Below are 26,823 nucleotides of genomic sequence, written 5' to 3'. Positions count from 1 at the left end.
TATACAAAAACTTTTCTACTATGCTTGATAAAGGCTTGATAAAGAACAACAACAACAAAAAAGAGGGAAATTTGAAAACATAAACAAAGTGGGAGCACTGAATATGAACTAGAAAGTGTATCACTGAACATTTTTTAGAACATCAGTTCTAAAAGAGTTAATAGCACTAGTTAGTAGCATTTTATGATTTCATTATTTTTCTAGCCAGTTTATGATTTTTGGATGATTGGTTTGAATTATTTTCTGTTATATATGGGGCACAGTGAATATCTCTATACATACATGTTTGCACTTGCCTTTGTTTTTCCTAAAGGATAGTTTTCTTGAAGCCAAACTGCTCGCTCAAAAGGTTTGCACATTTTAAAAACATTTGAAAAAAAAAAAACATTTGATACACACTGTAAACTTCCCTCTCTCTGACCAAAAATGCAGATGAATGGCATATTTTCCCATTTACCCTGCTTTTGGCAGTGTTTTATGTCAGGATTTACAGCATTTTTGCTTGTAGTATAAGCATTTAATAATAATTATATTCCCACAAAGTCAGCTCCTCATTTTCAGAATCAGTGACTGTGGGTGGAGATAAAGGTCACTGCACACATCAGCCTGTGGACTACATGAAGTGCTGGAGGTGAGCTGGTGAGGCTCAGTTTAGTCTGAAGTTAGTATTAGGAGTCTTTCCTGGTGGCTCAGATGGTAAAGAATCTGCCTGTAATATGGGAGACATGGATTTGATCCCTGTGTGGGAAAGATCCCCTGGAGAAGGGAATGGCAACCCATGCCAGTATTCTTGCATGAAAAATCCCACGGACAGAGGAGCCACAGTTCATGGGATTGCAAAGAGCTGGATATGACTGAGTGACTGACACTTTCACACTTTTACTTTCACTGAGTACACTGGAGCTCACCATCAGTGGACTACCTGTTGGGAAAGGCTGGCCTGGTCCCCAGTATCTGGTTCAGAATCACCTGGGAGCCTTATTAAAACATAGACATGTGGGTTCAAATCCAGATCTAAAGATCAGAATCCTCTGGGTAGGGTCCCAGGATCCCATCAGTGATGTCAAAAGAAGGTGATCCTGCACAACAAAGGAAACTATAAGCAAGGTGAAAAGACAGCCTTCAGAACGGGAGAAAATAATAGCAAATGAAGAAACTGACAAAGAATTAATCTCAAAAATATATAAGCAACTCCTGCAACTCAATTCCAGAAAAATAAACGATCCAATCAAAAAATGGGTCAAAGAACTAAACAGGCATTTCTCCAAAGAAGACATACAGATGGCTAACAAACACATGAAAAGATGCTTAACATCACTCATTATCAGAGAAACGCAAATCAAAACCACAATGAGGTACCATTTCACACCAGTCAGAATGGCTGCTATCCAAAAGTCTACAAGCAATAAATGCTAGAGGGTGTGGAGAAAAGGGAACCCTCTTACACTCTTGGTGGGAATGCAAACTAGTACAGCCTTTATGGAGAACAGTGTGGAGATGCCTTAAAAATCTGGAAATAGAACTGCCATATGACGCAACAATCCCACTGCTGGGCATACCCACTGAGGAAACCAGAATTGAAAGAAACACGTGTACCCCAATGTTCATCACAGCACTGTTTATGATAGCCAGGACATAGAAGCAACCTAGATGTCCATCAGCAGACGAATGGATAAGAAAGCTGTGGTACATATACACAATGGAGTATTACTCAGCCATTAGAAAGAATAATTTGAATTAGTTCTAATGAGGTGGATGAAACTGAAGCCTATTATACAGAGTGAAGTAAGTCAGGAAGAAAAACACCAATACAGTGTACTAATGCATATATATGGAATTTAGAAAGATGGTAACGATAACCCTGTATGCGAGACAGCAAAAGAGACACAGATGTATAGAACAGTCTTATGGATTCTGTGGGAGAGGGCGAGGGTGGGATGATTTGGGAGAATGGGATTTAAACATGTATAATATCATATGTGAAACAAATCACCAGTCCAGGTTTGATGCATGATACAGGATGCTCGGGGCTAGTGTACTGGGATGACCCAGAGGGATGGTATGGGGAGGGAAGTGGGAGGGGAGTTCAGGATGGGGAACATGTGTATACCTGTGGTGGATTCATGTTGATATATGGCAAAACCAATACAATATTGTAAAGTAATTAGCCTCCAATTAACATAACTAAATTTATATTAAAAAATAAAATTAAAAAAAAGAAAAAGTAAAAAAAAAAAAAAGCTTCAGGGTCAAAAACAAACAACAAAAGAAGATGATCCTTGGGGCCATACTTTGAGAAACACTACTTTTGGCTAAAAGCAACCTTAAGAGATTATTCTTTGGAGACTCTAAGAAAAATAAACAACATATGAATTTATGCCTTCATTTTCACCATGTGCTAGGGCATGCCTTCTCTAGACTTCCTTTCATAAATATCCACTTTTCAGTTAGTCTTCTTTTCTGTTTTTTTTGGTCCAGGCTTTTTTTTTTTTTTTTGAGACAGTATACTTTCCCCAAATAGAAACAATTTCTTTGTTTCAAATAAATAATCATATTACTCCTACCATTTCATTTCTCCTTCAGCCTGTTCTGCTTTGATGCTCATATTTCTTCTGTGTGATTCCACGGGATGCTCACAGTGGCCCTTCAGGCTACGGGGAACTGATCTAGTTACCCATTGCATTTGCAAAGATGAGGAAACAGGCTAAGACAGATGAAGGAATAATAATAATTACATTCGCTGAGCCTCTGTTGTGTCCTAGCACCCCTGCAGAGTGGAAATTAATATCCTTAGGCCTCAAAAGTTCATGAGACTGACCTAAGTGAGCTGATTAGAAACTGAGCTGAAGTTAATATCATAGCCTGGTTCAGACTGGATTCTCACTGTAGTTTATCAAGCCCACTGCTCCTTGATGGCAGAACTGGGATGAAAGCTCAGGGTGCTGCTTTTGGTTGCTGAACCACAGCTCCTTCAAGTATACTTAACATGATCCTAGGGTGTGAGTGTGTGTAGTGGGGGTCAGGATCCTCAGAGTTCTGGATTCTTGACTCTTGGTCTGGTGTAGTGTCTACTGAATCTACTTACAATCTTGCTACTGCTAAAGCTGCTAAATCACTCCAGTCGTGTCCAACTCTGTGCGATCCCATAGACGGCAGCCCGCCAGGCTCCCCCGTCCCTGGGATTCTCCAGGCAAAAACACTGGGGTGGGTTGCCATTTCCTTCTCCAGGGCATAAAGTGAAAAGTGAAGGTGAAGTCGCTCAGTCATATCCGACTCTTAGGGACCCCATAGACTGCAGCCTACCAGGCTCCTCCATCCATGGGATTCTCCAGGCAAGAGTACTGGAGTGGGGTGCCATTGCTTCTCCACTTACAATCTTAGTGTATATATATTTGGTGAAGGAGGATTTGTTGCAAAACTCAGGCTTAAATTGAAGAAAGTAGGGAAAACCACTAAGTCATTCAGGTATGACCTAAATCAAATCCCTTATGATTATACAGTGGAGTTGTTGAACAGATTCAAGGGATTAGATCTGGTAGACAGAGTACCTGAAGAATATGGACAAGAGGCAGTGACCAAAACCATCCCAAAGAAAACAAAATGCAAGAAGACAAAGTGGTTGTCTGAGGAGGCTTTACAAATAGTTGAGAAAAGAAGAGAAGCGAAGGGCAAGAGAGAAAGGGAAGGATATACCCAACTGAATGCAGAGTTCCAGAGAATAGCAGGGAGAGATAAGAAGGGCTTCTTAAATGAACAATGCAAACAAATAGAGGAAAACAACAGAACAGGAAAGACTAGAGATCGCCTCAGGAAAATTGGAGATATCAAGGGACCATTTCATGCAAAGATGGGCTCGATAAAGGACAGAAATGTCGAGGACCTAACAGAAGCAGAAGAGATTTTAAAAAGGTGGCAAAAATACACAGAACTATACGAAAAAGGTCTTAATGAGCCAGATAACCATGATGGTGTCATCACTCATCTAGAGTTGGCCATCCTGGAGTGTGACGTCAAGTGGACCTTAGGAAGCATTACTATGAAGAAAGCCTTTGATTATTTATATACTTATATATTTTTGGCTGTGCTGGGTCTTCATTGCTTTGCTCAGACTTTCTCTAGTTGCAGGAAGCAGAGGCTACCCTTCGTTGCAGTGAGCAGGCTCCTCATTGCAGTAGCTTCTCTTGTTGTGGGGCATAGGCTCTAGGCCCATGGAGTTCAGTAATAGCAGCATGTGGGCTGAGTAGTTGTGGCACATGGGCTTAGTTGTCCATAGCGTGTGGAATATTCTCAGACCAAGGATTGAATTTATGTCTCCTGCACAGGCAGGCAGATTCTTTTTTACTGTTCCACCAGGTACATCTCTTCCTTGGATTTTAGAATGCCTTGGTTCCCTAACCGCAACACCATCCAGGAAGGAGAAAATCTACTCAGTACATCCAGTTTATGAAAGCTGTTCTTACCTCATACATGGGTGGGCTATAGAGCCCAGGCTGGTGTGGAGGAAATGAACCTTCATGAGTGATGGTGAAACCTGCATTCCTGCTCCTGAATCTGCAGGCTGTTACATAATTTTAAAAGTGAACATGAAGCATTTTAAGGTATAATATCTAAAATGTACTTGGCATTAAATCATAGTTCTGTGTTTAATGTACTTTATGGAGAATATGGAACATGCTTTCATTCATAGGTTATTAGGCTCAGTTTCCTAAGAGACTAGCTTAAAGTAATGGGTTTGATGTATACAAGGATCATTTGTAACTACCTCCTACATTGTGCAGCTGAGAGCAGGGAGAGTGAGAACTATGTTGAACTTACTTTATGTAAAGGATGTGCATCCTTCTTTTATCTCAAGGTGAAGGTTATGTGTCTGTGTTAAGTTTAACAGAACACATAAGAACCCTTTTCCTTAGATAGTGTCCTGAGAGCAGCAGATCCTCAGAATAGCTCACTTTCTCTGGCTACAGAGTTGAGGAAAGAAAGCATTTGATTTCTTTTAGATGACTGACAACTTCTCTCTTTTCCTGAAACTTCATATACCTTCTCTCTCATTCTCACTTTTGAAAATTTTTTAAAAATTTATTTTAAATTTTTTAGCTGTGCTGGGTCTTCGTTGTGGCCTGTGGGCTCTTTGTTGCTGTGTGCGGGGGTTTCTCTATTTGCGACTAGGCTTCTCTTGTTGTGGATTGTGGTCCTCTGTTTAGTTTGTTAGTTGCCCCTCAGCATGTGGGCTTCCCTATAGCTCAGATGGTAAAGAATTTGCCTGCATTGCAAGAGATCCAGGTTTGATCCCTGGGTCAGGAAGATACTCTGGAGAAGGAAATGGCAATCCACTCCAGTGTTCTTGCCTGGAGAATCCCTTGGACAGAGGAGCCTGGCGGGCTACAGTCCATGGGGTCACAGAGTTGGATGCAACTAAGTGACTAACACACACAGTGTGTGAGATCTTAGTTCTCGGATCAGGGATCAAACCCACGTCTCTTGCATTGGCAGGCGGATTCTTTACCACTGAGCCATTGGGGAAGTCTGTCATATTCTTTCTTGAAGAGGAAGATTTGTGCTCCTCTGTCCATGGGATTTTTTAGGCAAGAATACTGGAGTGGGTTGCCATTTCTTTTTCCGAGGGATTTTCCCCACCCAGGGATTGAACCTGAGTCTTCTGTCTCTTGCATTGCAGGTGGAATCTTTTTCTGTAGAGCCATTGGGGAAGCATCTTTCTTGACTAGAAGCCAAGTCAGATCACTCCTGTATTCAAAAACCCACCAGTGATTTCCTGTTTTTGAATAAAGCCAGTCTCTACAAGATCCTACATGATCTGTCTGTCTCTCCTATTTCTCTGAACCTCATCTCTTCTCCCTTTTTCTTACATCAGAACTGATCTTGGGCTTAGTAAAATGAATATGGTCTTATGGTGGTGTACTGCCATGGAGTGGGAAGGTGAAGGCAGGGGCTGAAGATCTCTAGCCAAGTTGCTAATGGTCTTGTTTCATCACTGCTCATCCCTGTAAGCCCCAGCATTGCATGGTGTGAAGCATTAAAAAAAACCCAACCCAACACTGTTTGCTTTTCCCCCTCAATTGTAATTTCTAGGTAATATCTTGTAGAAACCTAGGGTCCCACAAATCCCTAGTTGAGAAACCTGATTTACCCTTCCTTTCTTGTCTTCTTTGGATTAATCAATTTCTTAATTATTTGTTCCTCTGTTGTCTTTAGAGATAAACATTCTTGTAGTAATCTTTTCATGGTTACTTTAGAAATTACTGTGTGCATGCTTACTTACTATGGTTATTGTAGATTTCTTTAAATTAGTGCTTTTACCACTTTATAAACAATACAAGACCCTTTCCTCAGTTTTTAAAACCTTCTGGCCTTTTTGCTTTTGCTGTTGTTGTCATATGTTTTACCTCTGCATGTATTACACATTATATAAAACATTATCCTTATTGTTTTTAAAATAAGAAATGTGCCTTTATATTTATGCCATATTTGTTCTGTCTGGTGCTTTTCATTCTTTCCTGCAGTGTTGCTTCCATCTGAGGCCATTTTCCTTTAGCCTGAGGAATTCCCTTTATTTCAGTTCTGTTTTTGAAGGATCTCTTTACTAGATGAATAATATGTTTCAATTTTTTTCCCCCACCTCTATAAAGATGTTATCCATTGTCTTTGCTTCCTTAGTTTCTGTTGAAAAACAAGCAGTCATCCCAGGGATTTCTATGTATTGGATATTGGCCTGACCTGTGTCAAGTGGTCACTTTGGTGTCAAGGCTGGGAACTCAAGTATGTGTATATACCTAGCCTCTACTGCAGAGCAAGATAAGGGAGAAGCGAGTTGGATTTGGTATTGTTGAAGTAAATGACAATATGTGAGTATTGTACTAGGTGGTAACAAAAGGGATGTAGTCAAGAGGTGTTGGGATACTTCCCTGGTGAAAAGCGAAAGTGGAAGTTGCTCAATGTGTCTGACTGTTTGTGATTCCATGGACTGTAGCCCTCTAGGCTCCTCTGTCCATGGAATTCTTAGTGCAAGAATATTGGAGTGGGTTGCCATTTCTTACTCCAGGGGATCTTCCCAACCCAGGGATCAAACCTGTGTCTTTCGAGTCTTTTGCATTGACAGATGGCTTCTTTACCACTAGCGCCACCTGGGAAACTCTCCCTTATAGCTCAGTGGTTAAGAATCCACCTGTCAATGCAGAGGATGTGGGTTCAATCCCTAGTCAGGGAACTAAGATCCCACATGGCATGGGGAAACTATAGAGCCTGTGTACCGCAACTAGAAAAAGCCCACATACCACAACACAGACCCAGCACAGCCAAAATTAAAAAAAAAAAAAGAGGCATTATTGGGAATAATTCATAAAATATGGTGGCTGTTTGGATGTGGAAGGAAAATTACAGGATAACTTTAAGATGTGTGGACTGAGTAACTAAGTGCATGCTCAGTCACTTCAGTTGTGTCCAACTCTTGTGAGCCCATGGACTGTAGCTCGATGCACTCCCTTGTCCATGAGATTTTTCAGGCAAGAATACTGGATTGGGTTGCCATTTTCTCCTCCAAGGGATCTTCCTGACCCAGAGATCAAACCCATGTCTCCTGCATTGCAGGTGGATTCTTTATTCCTGAGTCACCAGAGAAGCCTAACTAAGAGAGTAATGATAAAATTCACGGAAATAGAAATATCTACAATATTGCCTTCTTTTTGTATCTAAAAGATGAGTTTGGTTGAAACCTATTGAGTTTGTGAAGTTGGCAGGTATAAAATAGCTACTGATGTTTTTATGTTGATGTTGTATCCAGACATCTTACTAGTTCTTTTGGTTAGTTTTTCAGTTACTTGTATGGGTTTTTTTTTTTTCAGGTAAGACGATCATAGGATCTTCAAATAGTAATAGTTTTTTCGCTTTCATGTCAATATTTTCATATTAAAATTTTTTAAGGCATTTCTTTTTCTACTTTATAGTATTGTGGTAAGAAGTCATTTTGATCCTTAATCCTTTTGTATGTTATTTTTGCCTCTCTGCAATTCATTATAATTTTTTCTTTATCCATGGAAGTCTAAAATTATATGACAGTGTGCGTTTTTAAATTATTCATTGAGGTGAGTACTCAGATGGGGCCTTTCAATTTAGAGATTTACGTTTCCTGATTAATGAATTCCTTCTTCAGCTTTCTCTAAGTTCATTGTCTGGAACTTTTCTTATTTGAATGCTAAACCTCATGAGTTAATTTTCAGCCTTTTGCTAATTCTCAGTGTCTGTCTTCCTATTTGTCTGTCTCTCTCTTCCGTCTTCTGAAAAGTTTTCTCTAGCTTATGTTTTTAAAAATCTCTTCTACTGAGTCTTTGGATTGTTGATTTCCAGAAACTATTCTTATTTTTTTTCAGTGTCTTTTCTCTAGAGTCCCTTGTCTTCTCTCCCAGGTTAAATATCATTTCTGTCTAAGGACATTAATTATAATAATTTTTTTTCCTCCTCCATGGGTTTTCTCTTTTTCCTGGGTTTCATTTTTTACAATTTTTATTCAGAGTTTATAATCCCTCCCTAACTGTAAGGCCAGATACCATAAAACTCTTAGAGGAAAACATAGGCAGGATACTCTCTGACATAAGCTGCAGCAATATCTTTTTTGATCTACCTCCTAGAGTATGAAAATGAAAACAAAAATAAACAAATTATTTATTAATTTGGACCTAATTAAACAGAAAAGCTTTTGCACAGCAAAGGAAACAATAAACAAAAAGACAACCCAAGGAATGGGAGAAAATATTTGCAAATGAAGCCAATGACAAGGGATTAATCTCCAAAATATACAAACAGCTCTTGCAGCTTAATATCAAAGCAAGAAACAACCTAACCAAAAAACGGGTGGCAGATCTAAACAGATGCTTCTTCAAAGAAGACATACAGATAGCCAAGAGGCACATGAAAAGATTCTCAATATTTCTAATTATTAGAGAAATACAAATCAAAACTACAATGAGGTATTATCTCACACTGGTCAGAATGGCTATTATCAAAAAAATGTACAAACAACTGTCCCCAAATTACATATTCCTTTCCAGTTGTATCAGGGATTCTATTTACTTGAAGACTTCCATTTTGCCTTACCACTTTCTTTAACGTAAGTAGGATCCACTATTCCCTGCCAAAGACCTCTGGTTAAACTAGTGCAAAATAGGGAAGACAAAAAATACACTTTAGTTGAAACCTTCTCCCCATCCCCAAAGATAATGGTTAAAATACATGAAGGTCGTTATTTCATTATATCTTCTAAAAGAGATGGAAGAAAAGGAATGCTTTCAGAAAATTGCCATTCTATGGGGATTTGATAATGATGGACACGTGAGTGATCATTGATCAGCTTCCGGAGTCCATGGGTCTGACTTGATATACCTGTTGCAGTTTTAGACTCAGCTTGGTGATATTTTTAAAAAGGCCATGCTGCTAACTGAAATTCCTGAGTATGTAGCGGTGATTTTATCTGGATTTCTCATGACAATTGACCCTCTGCTGCCATGCCTTTTGGTTTAGCTGTCCTTGAAATCCTAGCTAAATCAGATGCATGGGTTCCCCTGACTGTGAGAAATATAGGAAGTCGTTGCCTACATTGAGTGTGTTTCTCAGGATGTTCTTAGGATGCATCAGGAAGGTTCACTTTCACGAGCCTGCCCAGGTTAGTTTACTTCTGACCACTAATTGCACTTTGTCTAGATCTTTCAAATCAGTAGATCAACAAACCACAATACCTCCTAGGTCCTGCAGTACTTGATTTGAGCTATAGGTTCTTAGCTTTTCCTAATGGTGGTGGCTATGGTATATTGAGTTCAAGTTACTATATTTACTCTCCTGGTTTTAAGTGTACTTTCATGACCTCTCAATAAGGCATAACCATGGAGAAGGCAATGGCACCCCACTCAAGTACTCTTGGCTGGAAACTCCCATGGAGGGAGGAGCCTGGTAGGCTGCTGTCCATGGGGTCTCCAAGAGTCGGACACAACTGAGCGACTTTACTTTCACTTTTCACTTTCATGCACTGGAGAAGAAAATGGCAACCCACTCCAGTGTTCTTGCCTGGAGAATCCCAGGGATGGGGGAGCCTGGTGGGCTGCCGTCTATGGGGTCACACAGAGTTGGACACAACTGAAGAGACTTAGCAGCAGCAGCATGCTCAGATTGCATATGTTAATATATATATATTATATATATTTCATAGAATCAAGCCTTAAAAACCACATACTCAGCAAACTAACCAAATACATTTGGTATAGTTTGTATTTAGAAATAATATGGTTAATGTTTAGTCCAGTAATTATGTAGTAGTCATGGTTCTTATTTCAGGAGACTGAAATGACAACAAAGATAATATTGATGTTTGTTAAAACAGTGGAAATATTTGAAATGTATATGTGTTTATTTGACCTTTAGAGGTTTTTTCTTATCTTTAAAGGTGGTTAAATGTTTCTATTTTATTTCTTTTTTAATGGCATTATAGAATTTTTTAATGAAACAAAATTTAGTTGAAATAAATGTTTTCACCTCAAAAAAGAAAATCTACAAACAATAAATGCTGGAGAGGGTGTGGAGAAAAGGGAGCCCTCCTACACCATTGGTGGGAATGTAAACTGGTACAGCCACCAAGGAGAACAGTATGGAGGTTCCTTAAAAAACTAAAAGTAGAGCTACCATATGATCCAGCAATCCCACTCCTGGGCATATATCCACAGAAAGCCATAATTTGAAAGATACATGCACCGAAGTGTTCATTGCAGCACTATTTACAATAGCCAGAACATGAAAGCAACCTAAATGTCCATCAATAGAAGAATGATAAAGAAGCTGTGATACAATGGCATATTACTCAGCCATAAAAAATAACGAATTCATTTGCAGTGACATGGATAGACCTAGAGATTATCATACTGAGTAAGGTAAGTCAGATAAAGACAAATATCAAATGATATTGCTTGTATGTCTAGAAAAACAGAAATAGAGTCACAGATGTAGAAAAGAAACATGGTTACCAAGAGGGAGGGTGGGTGGGGATAAATTGGGAGATTGGGACTGGCATGTACCCACTGTGTGCATGCTGAGTCACTTCAGTTGTGTCTGACTTTTTGTGACCCCATGGACTGTAGGCCCACCAGGGTCCCTTGTCCATGGGATTGTCCAGGCAAGAATACTGGAGTGTGTTGCTATGCCCTTCTTTAGTGATCCTCCCAACCCAGGGATCTAGCCCACATCTTTTATGTCTCCTGCTTTGGCAGGCAGGTTTTTTACCACTAGCACCACCCGGGAAGCCCAACATATACCCACTAAGAAGTGAGACACAGGGAAAAGTGTCAGAAGACTGTTTTCTACAAAGAGCCCACAGGAATTATTAACTTCATTTTTTTTCTTTCTTTTTTCCAATGAATTTTTATTGGAGTATAGTTGATTTATAATGTTGTGTTAGTTTCAGGTGTACAGCAAAGTGAATCAACTATACATAAATGTATATCCACTTTTTAAGATTCTTTTCCCATATAGATCATTACAGAGAATTGAGTAGAAGTCCCTGTGCTATACAGTGAAATAGATAACTAATAAGGACCTACGTATATGCTTCCCCAGTGGCTCAGATGGTAAAGAATCTACCTGCAATGCAGGAGGCCTGGGTTCGATCCCTGGGTTGGGAAGATCCCCTGTAGAAGAGAATGGCAATTCCCTTCAGTATTCCCTTCTCACTCCAGTATTCTTGCCTGGAAAATCCCTTGGACAAAGGAGCTTGGTAAGGTACAGTCTGTGGGGTCGCAAAGAGTCAGACATGACTGAGCAATGAACACTTTTACTTTCCTTCTATGCCTTCTGGAAAACCAAATTATTAATTCCGATAAGTACTGCTCCCAATAAGACCAACTGAAAGCAGCACTCCACAAAAAGTGTCTGGAGTTAGTTAACAGAAAACACAGTCTTCCATCAGGATATCACAAGACTGAGTATTTCTTTGATGAGCAGACAACAATTGTTACAGCTTGGCTGGGAAGTTCTGACTCACCTGCTATATTCACCAGACATTGTTCCTTTGGATTTCCATTTATTTTGATCTTTACAAAATTCTCTTAATGGAAAAAAATTTCCGTTACCTGGATGACTGCAAAAAGCACCTGTAACAAGGAAGATGGAAAATTATGAAGTTGCCTGGAAAATGGCAGAAGGCAGTGGAACAAAAGGGTGAATACATTGTTCAATAAAGTTCTTGGTGAAAAGGAAAAATGTGTCTGTTATATTTACTTAAAAAACTGAAGGAATTAGCTATACCTCAATACAAAATAAAAAGTTAAAAGAAGGGGGAAAAAACCCCCAAAGGAATGTCAATCCCAGTCTCCCAGTTCATCCCACCCCAACCACCTTCCCTCCTTTGTAACCATAAATTTGTTTTCTACGTCTGTGACTCTATTTCTGCTTTGCGAATGAGTGCATCTGTGCCATTATTTTTTTGATTCCACTAGTTGGTTTCTTTTTTAAAAACTGTATTCTGGATTTGGTTTGCTAGTTTTTTATAAAGTTGACCTATGAATATAATTTTCCTTTCTCTTATTGCCTTCTTTTGTGTTGGTATCCAGTTTTATTATTACAGTTTCAGAAAATGAGTTGAGTGGTTCCTCAGTTTTTATTTTTTAACTGAAGAGGTATATAAAGTTGGAATAATTAATCCCTTGACTGGTAGGATTTACCTTCAAAACTATTTTGGACAATGTTTTCTTTTTCTTTGTCCTTTATGGGCTTGATTTTAATAACTGATTAAATTTCTGCAATAGTTACAGGGCTATTATAAAAACTTTTTCCTGGGTAAATTATATTTCCCTGTGAAGTTATCTATTTCATGTAATTTCCAGATATATTGGTATTCAATTGTAGAAAATAGTTTCTTTGGATTTTTTGAATTTCTACTTTTTTCTTAATATTATTTGTGCACTTTTTTTTGTTGTTCTTAGCTGTTAGAATTTTACCCATTTTATCAGCATGTGACAGAACCAAGTTAAGGCCTCCATATAAACTTTTAAGATTACGATGAATGAGTGTGGGGTTCTATTGATCTTGCGGCTGCTCAAGACAAATCTTGTATGTAAGTTCCCTTGCTTGTTAAATCTGCCACCTACCAGTCTGAAGTGGCCTACCTCTTTTTCTTGTTTCTCCTTGCCCTCCATGTACAGGGACCAACTTGTGAACCTACACTATTTAATTCTCTTGCCCATCTTTTTTTAAAATTGGGTTTTGCCTTTTTATTATTATTTTAAAAAATATTTATTTATTTGGCTGCATCAGGTCTTAGTGTAGATGTAGGGTCTTTCATTGTGGCACATAGACTCCAGAGAGCTCAGGCTTCAGTAGTTGTGGTGTGTGGGTTTAGTTGCTCCATGGCATGTGAGATCTTCCCTGACCAGTGATTAAACCTGTGTCCCCTGTACTGCAAGGCATATTCTTAGCCACTGGACCACCATAGAAGTCCATGCCTTTTATTATTGATTTGTTGTTTCATATATCTCCTGGTAATGAGTCCTTTGTCAGGTATTATGTGCTGTGAAATTTTTATTCTAATCTGTGGCTTGCCTTTTCTTTCTTTTAATGATGACTTTTGAAGAGCAGAAGTTATTAATTTTAATGATATCCAGTTTATCAGTTATTTTATGTTCACTGTTTTCTGTGGCCTTTTAAGAAATCTTTGCCTATACCAAGTTTCCCCAATATTCTATTTCTCCTAAAAGCTATATAGTTATAACTTAAATTTTGCTCTATAGTCAACCCATTTTATCTTAAAAAATCTTTATTTCAACTATATTCTTTAAGGACATTTTCTCTGGATATTAAATTCTGGGTTGGCAGGGTTTTTTCCCCTTTCTTTCAGCACTTTAAAGGTGTTATCTCTCTGTCTTCTGAGCTCTGTAGTTTCTGATGAGAAGTGAGTGGTAATTTGAATTATTGTTCCACTCTTTTTCTAGCTGCTTTCAAGATTCTTTCTTATTAGTGGTTTCACCAGTTTGACCATAATATGTGTAAGGGTGTTTTTTTTGTTTTGTTTTGTATTTACTCTACTTTTGAGCTCTTTGAATATGTGAATTTATCTCCTTTACTAAATTTGGGAGCTTCAACCATTATTTCTTCAAATATTTATTCTGACTCTTTCTCTCTACCTCTGGTACTCCAGTTACATATACACTAGACATTTTTTAATTGTTCCACAGACTGTTAGGCCCCACACGTGTGCCTCAGAGAGTACGTCTGGCAGTTTTTCTGTCCTGTCTCACATATACTTAATAAATGCCCAAGAAGCAAAGTTGGCCAGATGTACAGACTCTGCATACGATTGCTGTTAGGGATTCTAAACTGTCATGCTAACTTTTGTTTAACTTCTAGAAATTCATTAAAAGGTCAGTGCATTTCTTACCCATCTGTGGCAGTCTCCTCTGCATCCCTCTGCTGTACCAAAGATGAAGGCAGCCATGTTTATTTGTTTTGGATTTTACTTGATTAGGCTTCATTGCATCCTCAGCTCTCTGATGGACCTAAAAAGACTGTGAACTCTACTCAGTGCTCTCTGGTGACCTAAATGGAAAGGAAATCTAAAAGATAGGGGATATACATACATGTGTAACTGATTCACTTTGCTGCAGAGCAGAAGCTAACACAACATTGTAAAGCAATTAAAGTTCAATAAAATTTTTTAAAAAGATTGATTTTGTGGTTAACCACCTTTTGTTGTTATAGTAGGAGCAGCATTCTCTTGCAGTTCTTTACATCCTAAGTGGAAGTAGAATTATCCTATTGGTTTGACATGCTATATTTAAAGTAAGAAGATTATTTTTTCATCCTAAGCACATTCTAATTTCTATGATTTTTTTCTCTGACTATTCTGGTATCTTTACATTTGCAAATATACAGTTTTAAAAACGTTCATTTTTTATTATTAACGCCTAACTTAATTACATTTGATTAGATAAAGCCAGGTATGCTTTGGAATGTTTAATATTTATTATGATTTGCTTTATATCTTTGAATGGTCAGTTTTTGTAAATATTGCATGTGAATGAAAATAGTAAGTATTCTTTAGTTATTAGTTCATTTACTCAAGCTGTTGTTCAAACTTCTTTCTAAACTTTATTAATTTTTGTCCTCTTGATTATACATTGCTGAGAGAGGCATGTTAAAATCTCCTACATGAATGTGGATTCACCAGTTGATCCTTGTAATTCTTTAATTTTTGTCTTAGATCTTTTAAGCCACATAATTAGGTGTGTACAACTTTAAAATGGCACTTTATTTTGTTGCATGGTGTTTATTTTGTTGCATGGTGTAATGTCATAGTGTTTCCTGCCTTCAAGGTTGTTTAACTTTAGTTCGTGCTCCTCATTCTGGTTTCCTCTGTTTCTGGAATGTAGGAATTTCCCTTTATTTTCTGTCAAATTTGATTATATGTTTTAAATTTCCCTACTTCCATTTTGTCTAGTATGTCAGTGTGTGTGTGTGTGTGTGTGTGTGTGTGTTTGTGTGTGTGTGTGTGGTTGCTGCATTAAGTGTTTTTACTCTTTAGCCCCACTCTCCATCAGGGCCTCTCCAGCCTCTTTGTTGGTCATAATATTTAACCTTCTCCTATCTGGAAATGTTTTGTTTTCATGTCCCCATTCACATCCCCCAGCAACAGACTCTGATTGGCCTAGCTTTTTCTTATCCTTTTCCTCCAGGTCTACCATAGGAGGCCTGGTCCACTTATAAGTTAACAGCCCTTGGGACATATGTCCGTCCCCAGTCCAACTGGGTCTGTTAACTGGGCAGTTTCAGGTACAGAGGGCTGTGGAATGGCACACTGGCCAGTTTGGCCCTTCTGCCTGTGTGCTGTGTGTGAACTGGGCTTCCTTTGGTTGTCAGCCTCAGCTTCTTTTTAAAAAAACTTTATTTATTTATTTTTGGCCTCGCCATGCAGCATGCAGGATCTTAGCTCCCTGACCAGGATCTGAACCTGTGCCTCTTGGAGTGGAAGTTCAGAGTCCTAGCCACTGGACTGCTGGGGAGTTCCCCTAGTCTCAGCTTCTGTAGCAAGGATTGTTCTGTCTAGGACACTGAAATTCAATCTTTTGCCACCCTGAAGATTGAATTGTACAGCTCTATCTTGAAGCCAGGGCCTTCTGAGAGGCCCTGAGGAAGGCTGGAGATATATATCTAGAGATACGATTAGTGTCCTTGCCCCTCAAGCCAGCTTAATGTTCATTGTCAGTCCTTCTCCCCACTCACTCCAGTCCTCTGCCCCAAAGTCCCTTTTATCAGAGATAAAAGGTCATGTTGGGAGAACAGTTCTGAAACTGGCTGCTGGGCAAAGTCTTATAAAACAGAGCATGGAAAACAACCTCTTATGATTTTTACATGGAAGAGTAGTTTAACCTATCTGGGATCAGTCTTTGGTTATGGCTATTCTGATCTTGAGGACCTGTCCAAGTATGGGAAATTTTCTTCATTGAAGTAATAAGAACTAGTATTTATTTCAACTCTAAGACCCTCTGGGAGGTAGCCTTGTATATTCAGCTCCTTGGCCTGTTCATCAACTTCCTTGGTGAGTGATACAGGAGAATCACTGACCTCACAGAGCACCAGGTTGAGCTCCCTGTGTTATATGGCAGCTTCCCACTAGTTATCTATTTCACACATAAAATTCAATGCTACTCTCAATTTGTCCCACCCTCTCCTTCTCCGGCTGTGTCCATAAGTCTATTCTCTGTGTCTGAGTCTCTACTTCTGCCATGCAAATAGGTTCAGCGGTACCATTTTTTTCTAGATTCCGTATATATGCATTAATAATGCTTGTAGTTTTAATATTTTGACAGAATTGACTTAGAATCTGCAGTGACAGGAATGTTCAGAAATTAAGGCATAGGCAGAGCTGTGGTCCCTTGATGTGTAACTGTATGTGGGGGTAAATGAGAGAGTGGTGGTGTCGGGGGGAAGGTTTGTGAGTCTGCACACAGGGCCTGTGGGCTGTGCAAGAAATTATAAATGCTGCTGAAAGCCTTGTGTTGTGTCACACTGCTCAGAGGAGAGACAGTGTTATCCCTCATCTTGTTTTCAGTGTTCTGAGTTTCCCCCTTTCCTTCTTTTTTTTAATCCATTCCTGCCTTCCTCTCTTCTTCCACCGCTTTCTTATATACCATTAACCCCTCGTTTCTGTAATCTTTGTTTCTTTCTCTACTAACCTCTGACATAAAGTATTAATTTTTGGCATTTTTTTCCCCTTTCTTTGAAGTGCTCCTTCTGGCTACAAAAACTTCCAATTAAGTTTTTTAAATAAAAGATAGAAGTTAAAAGCAACTGCTGCCTGGGGTTAGCAGGATGGAAACTTGTAGTTGCTTGAAGCTGCACTTCAAAAAGAGAAAACTCAATTTTTAAAGTGTAGAATTTTATTCATATAATACATTGTGCTCAAAAAAATGACTCTTGTGAATACTATAGGCTGTAGAGGAGTCAGGCAGGCAGGTCAACTTGTTATGTTGTGTTTATTTACAGGATATTCTTTTTCTGTGTAATGTTTTCCTTCTAAATAAAGGGAAATTTTTGAGCATTTGGATGGATTCTTGTTTATTATGTTCTCAGTACCATTAATTAATGTAATATTGAGATTCTCATCTTTATTAACTAAAGAACTTTCACAGAGTTCTTACATAAATTTCCTTTTATGTGCTGTTGCATACATACAAAGAATGTATGAATGTATTTCAAACTTCTTTAGCAATTTTTCAATTAGTCTTATAATAGACTCCCTAGAAAGTATAGGTATATTTTGAAAGAAATCACAGGAATGAGGAGTCAGTTTTTCAGTTTTACGAGGGCAGCTTCCCTCATGGGCAGGTGTCCAGGGTGCTGTGCACACTCCTGGTTGCCAGGAGGAAACACCCATCCAGGCCTCTCTTTCCCTCTGGCTCAGGGCTATTCTAGTTAGAAAGTTCTAGCTATGCCTTTAATTCAGCATTCAGAGGCCCCAGCAAATCAAAGTGCAGCTTCTGAGAAAAACTGGTGCTGACCAGCAACATGGACAAAAGGGAAACTTCTGAGAAAGCACTTTACCTGCCGCCCCGCCCCCCCCAATCTTCATCCTAAATCCAAGGAAGGTGAGAGAAGAGAAAAATAAACAATCATCACTGAATGTAGTGGTTTTCAAACTGCAGTCTGTTTTCTGTTGATGGGTCATGAAATCAATTTAAAGGCTCATGACATGCATTTGAAAAAAAAGAAGAGTGAATAGAAAATAAAAATACCTGGCACAGTGAAGGTAAGTATTGTTTCAATGAATCTTTACATATGTGTTTCTGTGGCCACAGACACACAGACAGTCACACAGGAACATGATACAGAATGTATTTTATAAAATTAATTTATTTTTTAATTGAAGGATAATTGCTTTACAGAATTTTGTTGTTTTCTGTCAAACCTCAACATGAATCAGCCATAGGTAAACATATATCCCTTCCCTTTTAAACCAAAAAAATATATATATATATATATTTCTTTTGGCTTTTCTGGGTCTTTGTTGTGATGGTGGAATGTGGGATCTTTGTTTCCCGAGGGATCAAATCTATGTCCCCTGCATTGGAAGGTGGATTCTTAACCAGTGGATGGCCAGGGAAGCCCCCACAAAATGTATTTCTTACCAGAAGTTGACAGGAAACAAGCTGAGAAAACAGACTGGCTTCCTCAGGAGTGCAGAATTTCTCCTGTGTGCCAAGCCTTCCCTCTGGGCAGAAGTCCATATTTTCCATGGAAACCCCATTTTTCACCTGTGATCTCTGGTCCTACTGACATTGTGCTTTTTGAGGGTTACTAACATCTTTTCCTTCCTTACCATTACCAATGGTGTCGCCATTACCATTCTTCCCTAGATCTTGGCTTTGGAGCTCCAAGTCCACCCACCTTTTTCCACATCCCATATCCACCCTCTCTAGTCTAGCCTTTGTTGTTTGTCATCTGGGAGACTGCCTCCTATAGGGGACTGGGCGCTGTGGGGGCCTAATCAAGGAAAATGATATGACAGTGAGGTCACAGTAGCACACCTAAGTTTTATTGGGTGATGCTTTGACAGTTCTCTGCTGAGGAAGTCCCTCTCAGTGAAAATCTGTCCAGAGGCTACAGCATGGGAGTTGCTGCTCAGAAGGGGCGAGGGCAAGGGGCCTGTTGGCAGGGAGAGGGCATTTCTGTGTCCAGGTGGTGTCCCTCTGCAGCACAGTGGGAGTCTCTGGGTTAGGGTGCTCCAAAGGACTTGTAACCACAAGTCTTTGCTTTAGCAATGGACTTCAGATGCTGGGTGTGGTTTTGTGGACTGTGCAAGGCAAGGAAGCCCTGAATAGCTAAAAATTTGCTTCTTTGGGCTATTTCCACACAATTCATATGTAAAAATTTGAGTTTGGTGTCTGTGAGCTCTTGAGCTAACAGTGAAGAAACAGAAGTAGACAACCTGCAGTTAAGAAATAGATAACCAAGGGGCCAGTATACAGAGGCCGTTTCTCGCTTGTTTATGGAACACTCCCTCAGTTCATTCTCCTCACAGATATTGGAGCCATCTTTTAAAAATGCAGATCAAGCCTTGACACTTCACTGCTTACTTATTGTTTCCATTTGCCTGTTAACCTTTGCTGATCCCTTTATTTTCACCCTTTCTTAATCATTTATGTTCAGTGTGTCTCTTGTATCAGCATATAGGTGAGTCTTGCTTTATGAGCCAAATTGGAAATCTTGTTTTAATAAACTAGTTAATCCTCTGAATGGGCTTAATCGCATCCACATCAATTATCAGTCTCCACTCTGTCATTTTATAATTACCGTAAATTATATTTGCTATATTTCCTTCTCTACTTTATATTTTCTTTGTTTACTTTTATTTGGATATTAAGTAAGGTTTATATTTTTGTTCTAGTAATTACCTCTGTACTTAATCTTATTTAACCTAATATCAGGTTTGTTAGTTTTTAAAAAGTTTTATTGATGTGCAGTTTACATGCCATAAGATCCATTCATTTAACATGTATAATATCATATATGAAATGAATCGCCAGTATCCAGGTTCGATGCATGATACTGGATGCTTGGGGCTGGTGCACTGGGATGACTCAGAGGGATGGTACAGAGAGGGAGGAGGGAGGGGGGTTCAGGATGGGGAACACGTGTATACCTGTGGCGTATTCATGTTGATGTATGGCAAAACCAGTACAATAATGTAAAGTAATTAACCTCCAATTAAATAAATAAATGTATATTTAAAAAATAAAGTATGTAATCCATGGATTCTTATATATATTTACAGATATGTGCAACCATCACCACAGTCCATTTTATATTTTGTAATAAAAATTTTTTAAAAAGACTTTTTTGATGTGGACCATTTTAAAAGTCTTTATTGAATGTGTTACAATATTGTTTCAGCTGTTTATGTTCTGGTTTTCTGGCTGCGAGGCATGTGGGATCTTAGCTCCCTGCCCAGGAATTGAACTTGCACCTTCTGTATTGGAAGGTGGAGTCTTAACCACTAGGGTTGCCAGGGAAGTCCCACCACAGTCCGTTTTAAAACATTTCCAGCATCTCAACTCTCACATCCATACATGACTACTGGAAAAACCATAGCCTTGACTAGACCTTTGTTAGCAAAGTAATGTCTCTGCTTTTTAATATGCTGTCATAGCCTTTCTTCCAAGGAGCAAGCATCTTTTGATTTCATGTCCACAGTCACCACCTACAGTGATTCTGGAGCCCAAGAAAATAAAGTTGGCCACTGTTTCCACTGTTTCCCCATCTATTTGCCATGAAGTGATGGGACCAGATGCCATGATCTTAGTTTTCTGAATGTTGAGTTTTAAGCCAACTTTTTCACTCTCCTTTTTCACTTTCATCAAGAGACTCTTTAGTTCTTTGCTTTCTGCCATAAGGGTGGTATTTCTCCCAGCAATCTTGATTCCAGCTAGTGCTTCATTCAGCCCAACGTTTCTCATGATGTATTCTGCATGTAAGTTAAATAAGCAAGGTGACAATATACAGCCTTGACGTACTCCTTTCCCTATTTGGAACCAGTCCGTTGTTCCATGTCTGTTCTAACTATTGCTTCCTGACCTGCATACAGATTTCTCAAAAGGCAGATCAGGTGGCCTGATATTCCCATCTCTTTAAGAACTTTCCACAGTTTGTGGTAATCTACACAGTCAAAGGAGAGTTGGACTATAAGGAAGGCTGAATGTCGAAGAACTGATGCTTTTGAACTGTGTTGTTGGAGAAGACTCTTGAGAGTCCCTTGGACTGCAAGGAGATCAAACCAGACCATCCTAAAGGAAATCAGTCCTGAATATTCATTGGAAGGACTGATATTGAAGCTGAAACTCCAATACTTTGGCCACCTGATGCGAAGAACTGACTCACTGGAAAAGACCCTGATGCTGGGAAAGATTGAAGGTGGGAGGAGAAGGGGATGACAGAGGATGAAATGGTTGGATGGCATCACCACCTCAATGGACATGAGTTTGAGTAAACTCCGGGAGTTGGTGATGGACAGGGAGGCCTGCAGTCCATGGGGTTGCAAAGAGTCAGACATGACTGAGCAATTGAACTCAGCTGAACTGATCATCTCAAAAATGAAGCCCCATATCCTTTACCTATCACCTCTACCCCTTCAGCCTTCTCTCCCAGTCACAGGTAACCCCTAATCTACTTTCTGTCTCTATAGATTTTTCTTCTCCATTCACATGAATGGAATCATAGAAAATGTAGTCCTTGTAACACTGACTTCTTTCACTTAACATAATGTTTTTGATGTTTATCCATGTTATAGCATGTGTCATTATGTCCTTCCCATTTGTGGTCAAATAATATTCTATTGTATGGATACAGGATATTTTATTTGTCAGTTGATGGAAATTTGGGTTATTTCTACCTTTTGGCTATTATGAATAATTCTGTTATAAGCATTCATGTACAAGTTTTTGTGATATATATTTTCTTTTCTTTTGAGTGTGTGCTCAGGAATTGCTAGGTCATGTGATGGGTGGGTGATCTAACATTAAATGCTTTGAGAATTAGCAACCACTGTTTGCCAAGGTGGCTGCACCATTTTACATTCCCACCAGCAGTGTAAGAAGGTTCTGATTTCCTCATATCTTCACAAATGCTTGGTTTTATTGAATGTCTTTTCCCCCCGCTTTGGCTGTGCTGCATGGCATGTGGGATCTTAGTCCTCTGACCAGGGATCAAACCTGCACCCCCTGCAGTGGAAGCATGAGCTTTCAACCCCTGGACCACTATGGAAGACCTTTGGATGCCTTTTTGATTACAGTCATCCTAGTGAGTGTAAAGTGGTATTTTACTGAGGTTTTGATTTGCGTTTTCCTGATTGCTAATGATGTTAAGCATTTTTTCTTGTGCTTATTAGTCATTTATATATCTTTTTTGAACAAATTACAATATAAGTCTGCTCATTTTTAAATTTGCTTGTCCCCTTATTGTTGAGTTTTAAGAGTTCTTTATATATTCTGGATGCAAGTCCTTTATCAGGTTTTCAAATATTTTTTCCTATTTCATGGGTAAGTGGTCTTTTTACTTTCCTGATTGTGTTCTTTGAAACATAAAAGTTTAAAATTTTTATGAAATTCAGTTTATCTATTTCCTCCACTTGTTTGCTTATAGTTTTTATATCATATTTAAGTAAGATTTGCCTAACCTTAAATAATGAAGGTTTATGCTTATGGTTTCTCCTGGGAATTTTATAGTTTTAGCTTTTATATTTTGGTCAATGATGCATTTAATTAATTAATTTATTTGGCTGTGCCAGGTCTTAGTTCTAGCACTCCAGATCTTCAGTCTTCATTGCAGCATGTGGGATCTTTAGCTGAGGCATGTGGGATCTAGTTCTCTGACCAGGGATTGAATCCAGGCCCCCTGCATTGGGAGCTTGGAGTCTTAGTCATTGGACCACCAGAAAGTTCTCAATGATGCATTTTAAATTAATTGTTGTGTATGGTGTAAAGGAAGGGGACAATCCCTATGCATTTGTTGAAAATAATGTTTTTTCCCTTTTAACTGACTTGGCACCTTTGTCAAATATCAATTGACTACAAATATGAGGATTTATTTCTGGACTCTCAGTTGGTCTATATGTCTATCCTAGGTCAACATCCCACTGTCCTGATTATTCTAGATTACAGTAAATTTTGAAATGGCAAAATGTGAGTATTCTAACTTTGTTATTTTTCAAGATTTTTTTGGGTATTTTAGATCTTTCCACTTCCACATGTGGATACTTTAGGATAGCTAGTGAATTTCTGCAAAAAGACAGCAGCTGGAGTTTTGATAGGGATTGCATTGAATCTGTAGACTGATTTGAGAAGTATTGCCATCTTAACAATCTTAAGTTTTCTGATTCATGAACATGGGTGTCTTTTCATTTATTTTAGGCCTTCTTTAATTTCTTTCAATGTGTTTTATATTTATATTTTTATGTATCGATCTTTTCAGAATAAGAATATTAAACATCTTTTGTTAAATTTATTCCTAAACACTTTATTATTTTGATGGTATTATAAATGAAGTTATTTTCTTAATTTCAATTTTAGATTACTGGTTAATAGTGCAGAGAAATATGCTTAATTTTCTATATTGATCTTATATCCTGCAACCTTGCTATATATGTGTATTAGTTCTAGTAGTTTTTTAGTAGATTTTAAAGGATTTTTCTATATGTATTATCATGTCATCTGTCAATAGAGACAGTTTTACTTCTTCCTTTCCAGTCTGGTTATTTATTTCCTTTTCTTTTCTAATTGCCCTGGCACACCCTCCAGTACAACGTAGAATAGTAGTGGTAAGAATAGACATTCTTGTCTTGGTCTCAATTTTAGGGGGAAAGCATTTTGTTTTTCACCATGTTAGCTATGGGTTTTTCATAGATACCTTTCATCAGTTAAAGAAAGTTACTTTCTATTCCTACTTTTTTAATGTTTTTAATTATGAAAAGGTATTATATTTTGTTAAATAAAGTTTATGCATTTATCAAGATGATCATGTATATGTTCTTTGTTCAATTGATAAGGTATATTACATTGATTGATTCTGAATGTTAAACCAACCTTTCATTCCTGGGATACATTGGATTTTGACTGGTAGTATTTTTTGAGGATTTGTGTATATATATTTATAAGAGATTTTTCTTTTTTTTGTGATGTCTTTCTCTGGGTTTGATATAAGTGTAATACTGGCATCATATAATGAGTTGGAAAGGATTTTCCTTTCTGCTATTTGTTTTGAATAGTTATGAAGAATTTATATTAATTCTTTAGATCTTGGGTAGAATTCATCAGTGAAGTGTTCTAATCCTAGGCTTTTCTTTGTGGAAAGTTTAAAACTGCTAATTCAGCCTTTTTTTTCCTCAATAATTAGATTTAATGTATATGCTATAAAAGTGAAAGTATTAGTTTCTCAGTCATGTCTGACTCTTTGTGATCCCATGGACTGTAGTCTGCCAAGCTCCTCTGTCCGTGGAATTCTCCAAGCAAGAAGAATATTGGAGTGGATAGCCATTCCCTCCTCCAGGGGATCTTCCCGACCCACGGATCAAACCTGGGTCTACCGAATTGCAGGCAGATTCTTTACTGTCTGAGCCACCAGGGAAGCCCATATCGGATATATGCACCATAATTAAAAGGCAGAGATTTTCAGATTAGATAAAAAGTAAAACTGAACTATATATTGTCTACAATAAACACATTTTAAATTTAAAGACATAAATAGGTTATAAGTAAAATGATGGGGAAAGATATTCCATGTGACACCAGTCAAAAGAAAGCTAAAATGGTTCTATCACATGATTCCATGCAGGCCTCCTGCTTTTCACACCATGCTGTGAGTTGATACATGGCAGACCTGAACCTGTCATTGAACTCTTTGGTTCAAAATGCCTCTTGTTGATTCAGTGGACTTTTTCCCTTTCCTAGAGCTGTTTTAGATGGTCAACACCGAAATCAGATTGATTATATTCTTTGCAGCCAAGGATGGAGAAGCTCTATACAGTCAGCAAAAACAAGACTGGGAGCTGACTGTGGCTCAGATCATGAACTCCTTATTGCCAAATTCAGACTTAAATTGAAGAAAGTAGGGAAAACTGCTAAACCATTCAGGTATGACCTAAATCAAATCCCGTATGATTATACAGTGGAAGTGAGAAATAGATTTAAGGGCCTAGATCTGATAGATAGAGTGCCTGATAAACTATGGAATGAGGCTCGTGACATTGTACAGGAGACAGGGATCAAGACCATCCCCAAGGAAAAGAAATGCAAAAAAGCAAAATGGCTGTCTAAGGAGGCCTTACAAATAGCTGTGAAAAGAAGAGAAGCAAAAAAACAAAGGAGAAAAGGAAAGATATAAGCATCTGAATGCAGAGTTACAAAGAATAGCAAGGAGAGATAAGAAAGCCTTCCTCAGCGATCAATGCCAAGAAACAGGAAAATAACAGAATGGGAAAGATTAGCGATCTCTTCAAGAAAATTAGAGATACCAAGGGAACATTTCATGCAAAGATGGGCTCAATAAAGGACAGAAATGCTCTGGACCTAACAGAAGCAGAAGATATTAAGAAGAGGTGGCAAGAATACACAGAAGAAGTGTACAAAAAAGATCTTCATGACCCAGATAACCACAATGGTGTGATCACTCACCTAGAGCCAGACACCCTGGAATGTGAAGTCAAGTGGGCCTTAGAAAGCATCACTGCGAACAAAGCTAGTGGAGGTGATGGAATTCCAGTTGAGCTATTTCAAATCCTGAAAGATGATTCTGTGAAAGTGCTGCACTCAATATACCAGCAAATTTGGAAAACTCAGCAGTGGCCACAGGACTGGAAAAGGTCAGTTTTCATTCCAACCCCAAAGAAAGGCAATGCCAAAGAATGCTCAAACTACCACACAATTGCACTCATCTCACACACTAGTAATACTCAAATTCTCCAAGCCAGGCTTCAGCAATACGTGAACCGTGAACTTCCTGATGTTCAAGCTGGATTTAGAAAAGGCAGAGGAACCGGAGATCAAATTGCCAACATCCGCTGGATCATTGAAAAAGCAAGAGAGTTCCAGAAGAACATCTATTTCTGCTCTATTGACTATGCCAAAGCCTTTGACTGTGTGGATCACAACAAACTGTGGAAAATTCTGAAAGAGATGGGAATACCAGACCACCTGACCTGCCTCTTGAGAAACCTATATGCAGGTCAAGAAGCAACAGTTAGAACTAGACATGAAACAACAGACTGGTTCCAAATAGGAAAAGGAGTACATCAAGGCTGTATATTGTCATCCTGCTTATTTAACTTATATGCAGAATGCATCATGAGAAACGCTGGGCTGGAAGAAACACAAGCTGGAATCAAGACTGCCAGGAGAAATATCAATAACCTCAGATATGCAGATGACACCACCCTTATGGCAGAAAGTGAAGAGGAACGAAAAAGCCTCTTGATGAAAGTGAAAGTGGAGAGTGAAAAAGTTGGCTTAAAGCTCAACATTCAGAAAACGAAGATCATGGCATCTGGTCCCATCACTTCATGGGAAATAGATGGGGAAACAATGTAAACAGTGTCAGATTTTATTTTTGGGGGCTCCAAAATCACTGCAGATGGTGATTGCAACCATGAATTAAAAGACGGTTACTCCTTGGAAGGAAAGTTACGACCAACTTAGATAGCATATTCAAAAGCAGAGACATTACTTTGCCAACAAAGGTCCGTCTAGTCAAGGCTATGGTTTTTCCAGTGGTCATGTATGGATGTGAGAGTTGGAC

The 26,823-nt window shown here is 38.6% G+C and overlaps 1 long non-coding RNA gene across 12 annotated transcripts in view; it reads left to right on the top strand.

Moving 5' to 3' along the window:
• LOC138418694 (uncharacterized) overlaps positions 1–26,823 on the top strand; it is a 333,161-nt gene that overhangs the window by 28,006 nt on the left and 278,332 nt on the right. For 4 of the 12 annotated variants that reach the window (XR_011248686.1, XR_011248691.1, XR_011248681.1 and 1 more), the window contains exon 2: positions 23,159–23,216. The exons of the other annotated variants lie outside the window; for them this stretch is intronic. This is a non-coding gene — a long non-coding RNA (uncharacterized lncRNA). The remainder of the gene's footprint in view (positions 1–23,158; positions 23,217–26,823) is intronic. 12 annotated transcript variants of the gene reach the window in all.

This window comes from Ovis canadensis, chromosome 14 (genome assembly GCF_042477335.2).
Source record: "Ovis canadensis isolate MfBH-ARS-UI-01 breed Bighorn chromosome 14, ARS-UI_OviCan_v2, whole genome shotgun sequence".
Lineage (NCBI taxonomy): Eukaryota > Metazoa > Chordata > Mammalia > Artiodactyla > Bovidae > Ovis > Ovis canadensis.
The sequence above is the reverse complement of the archived record's forward strand: the minus strand, read 5'-3'. Positions and strand labels throughout refer to the sequence as shown.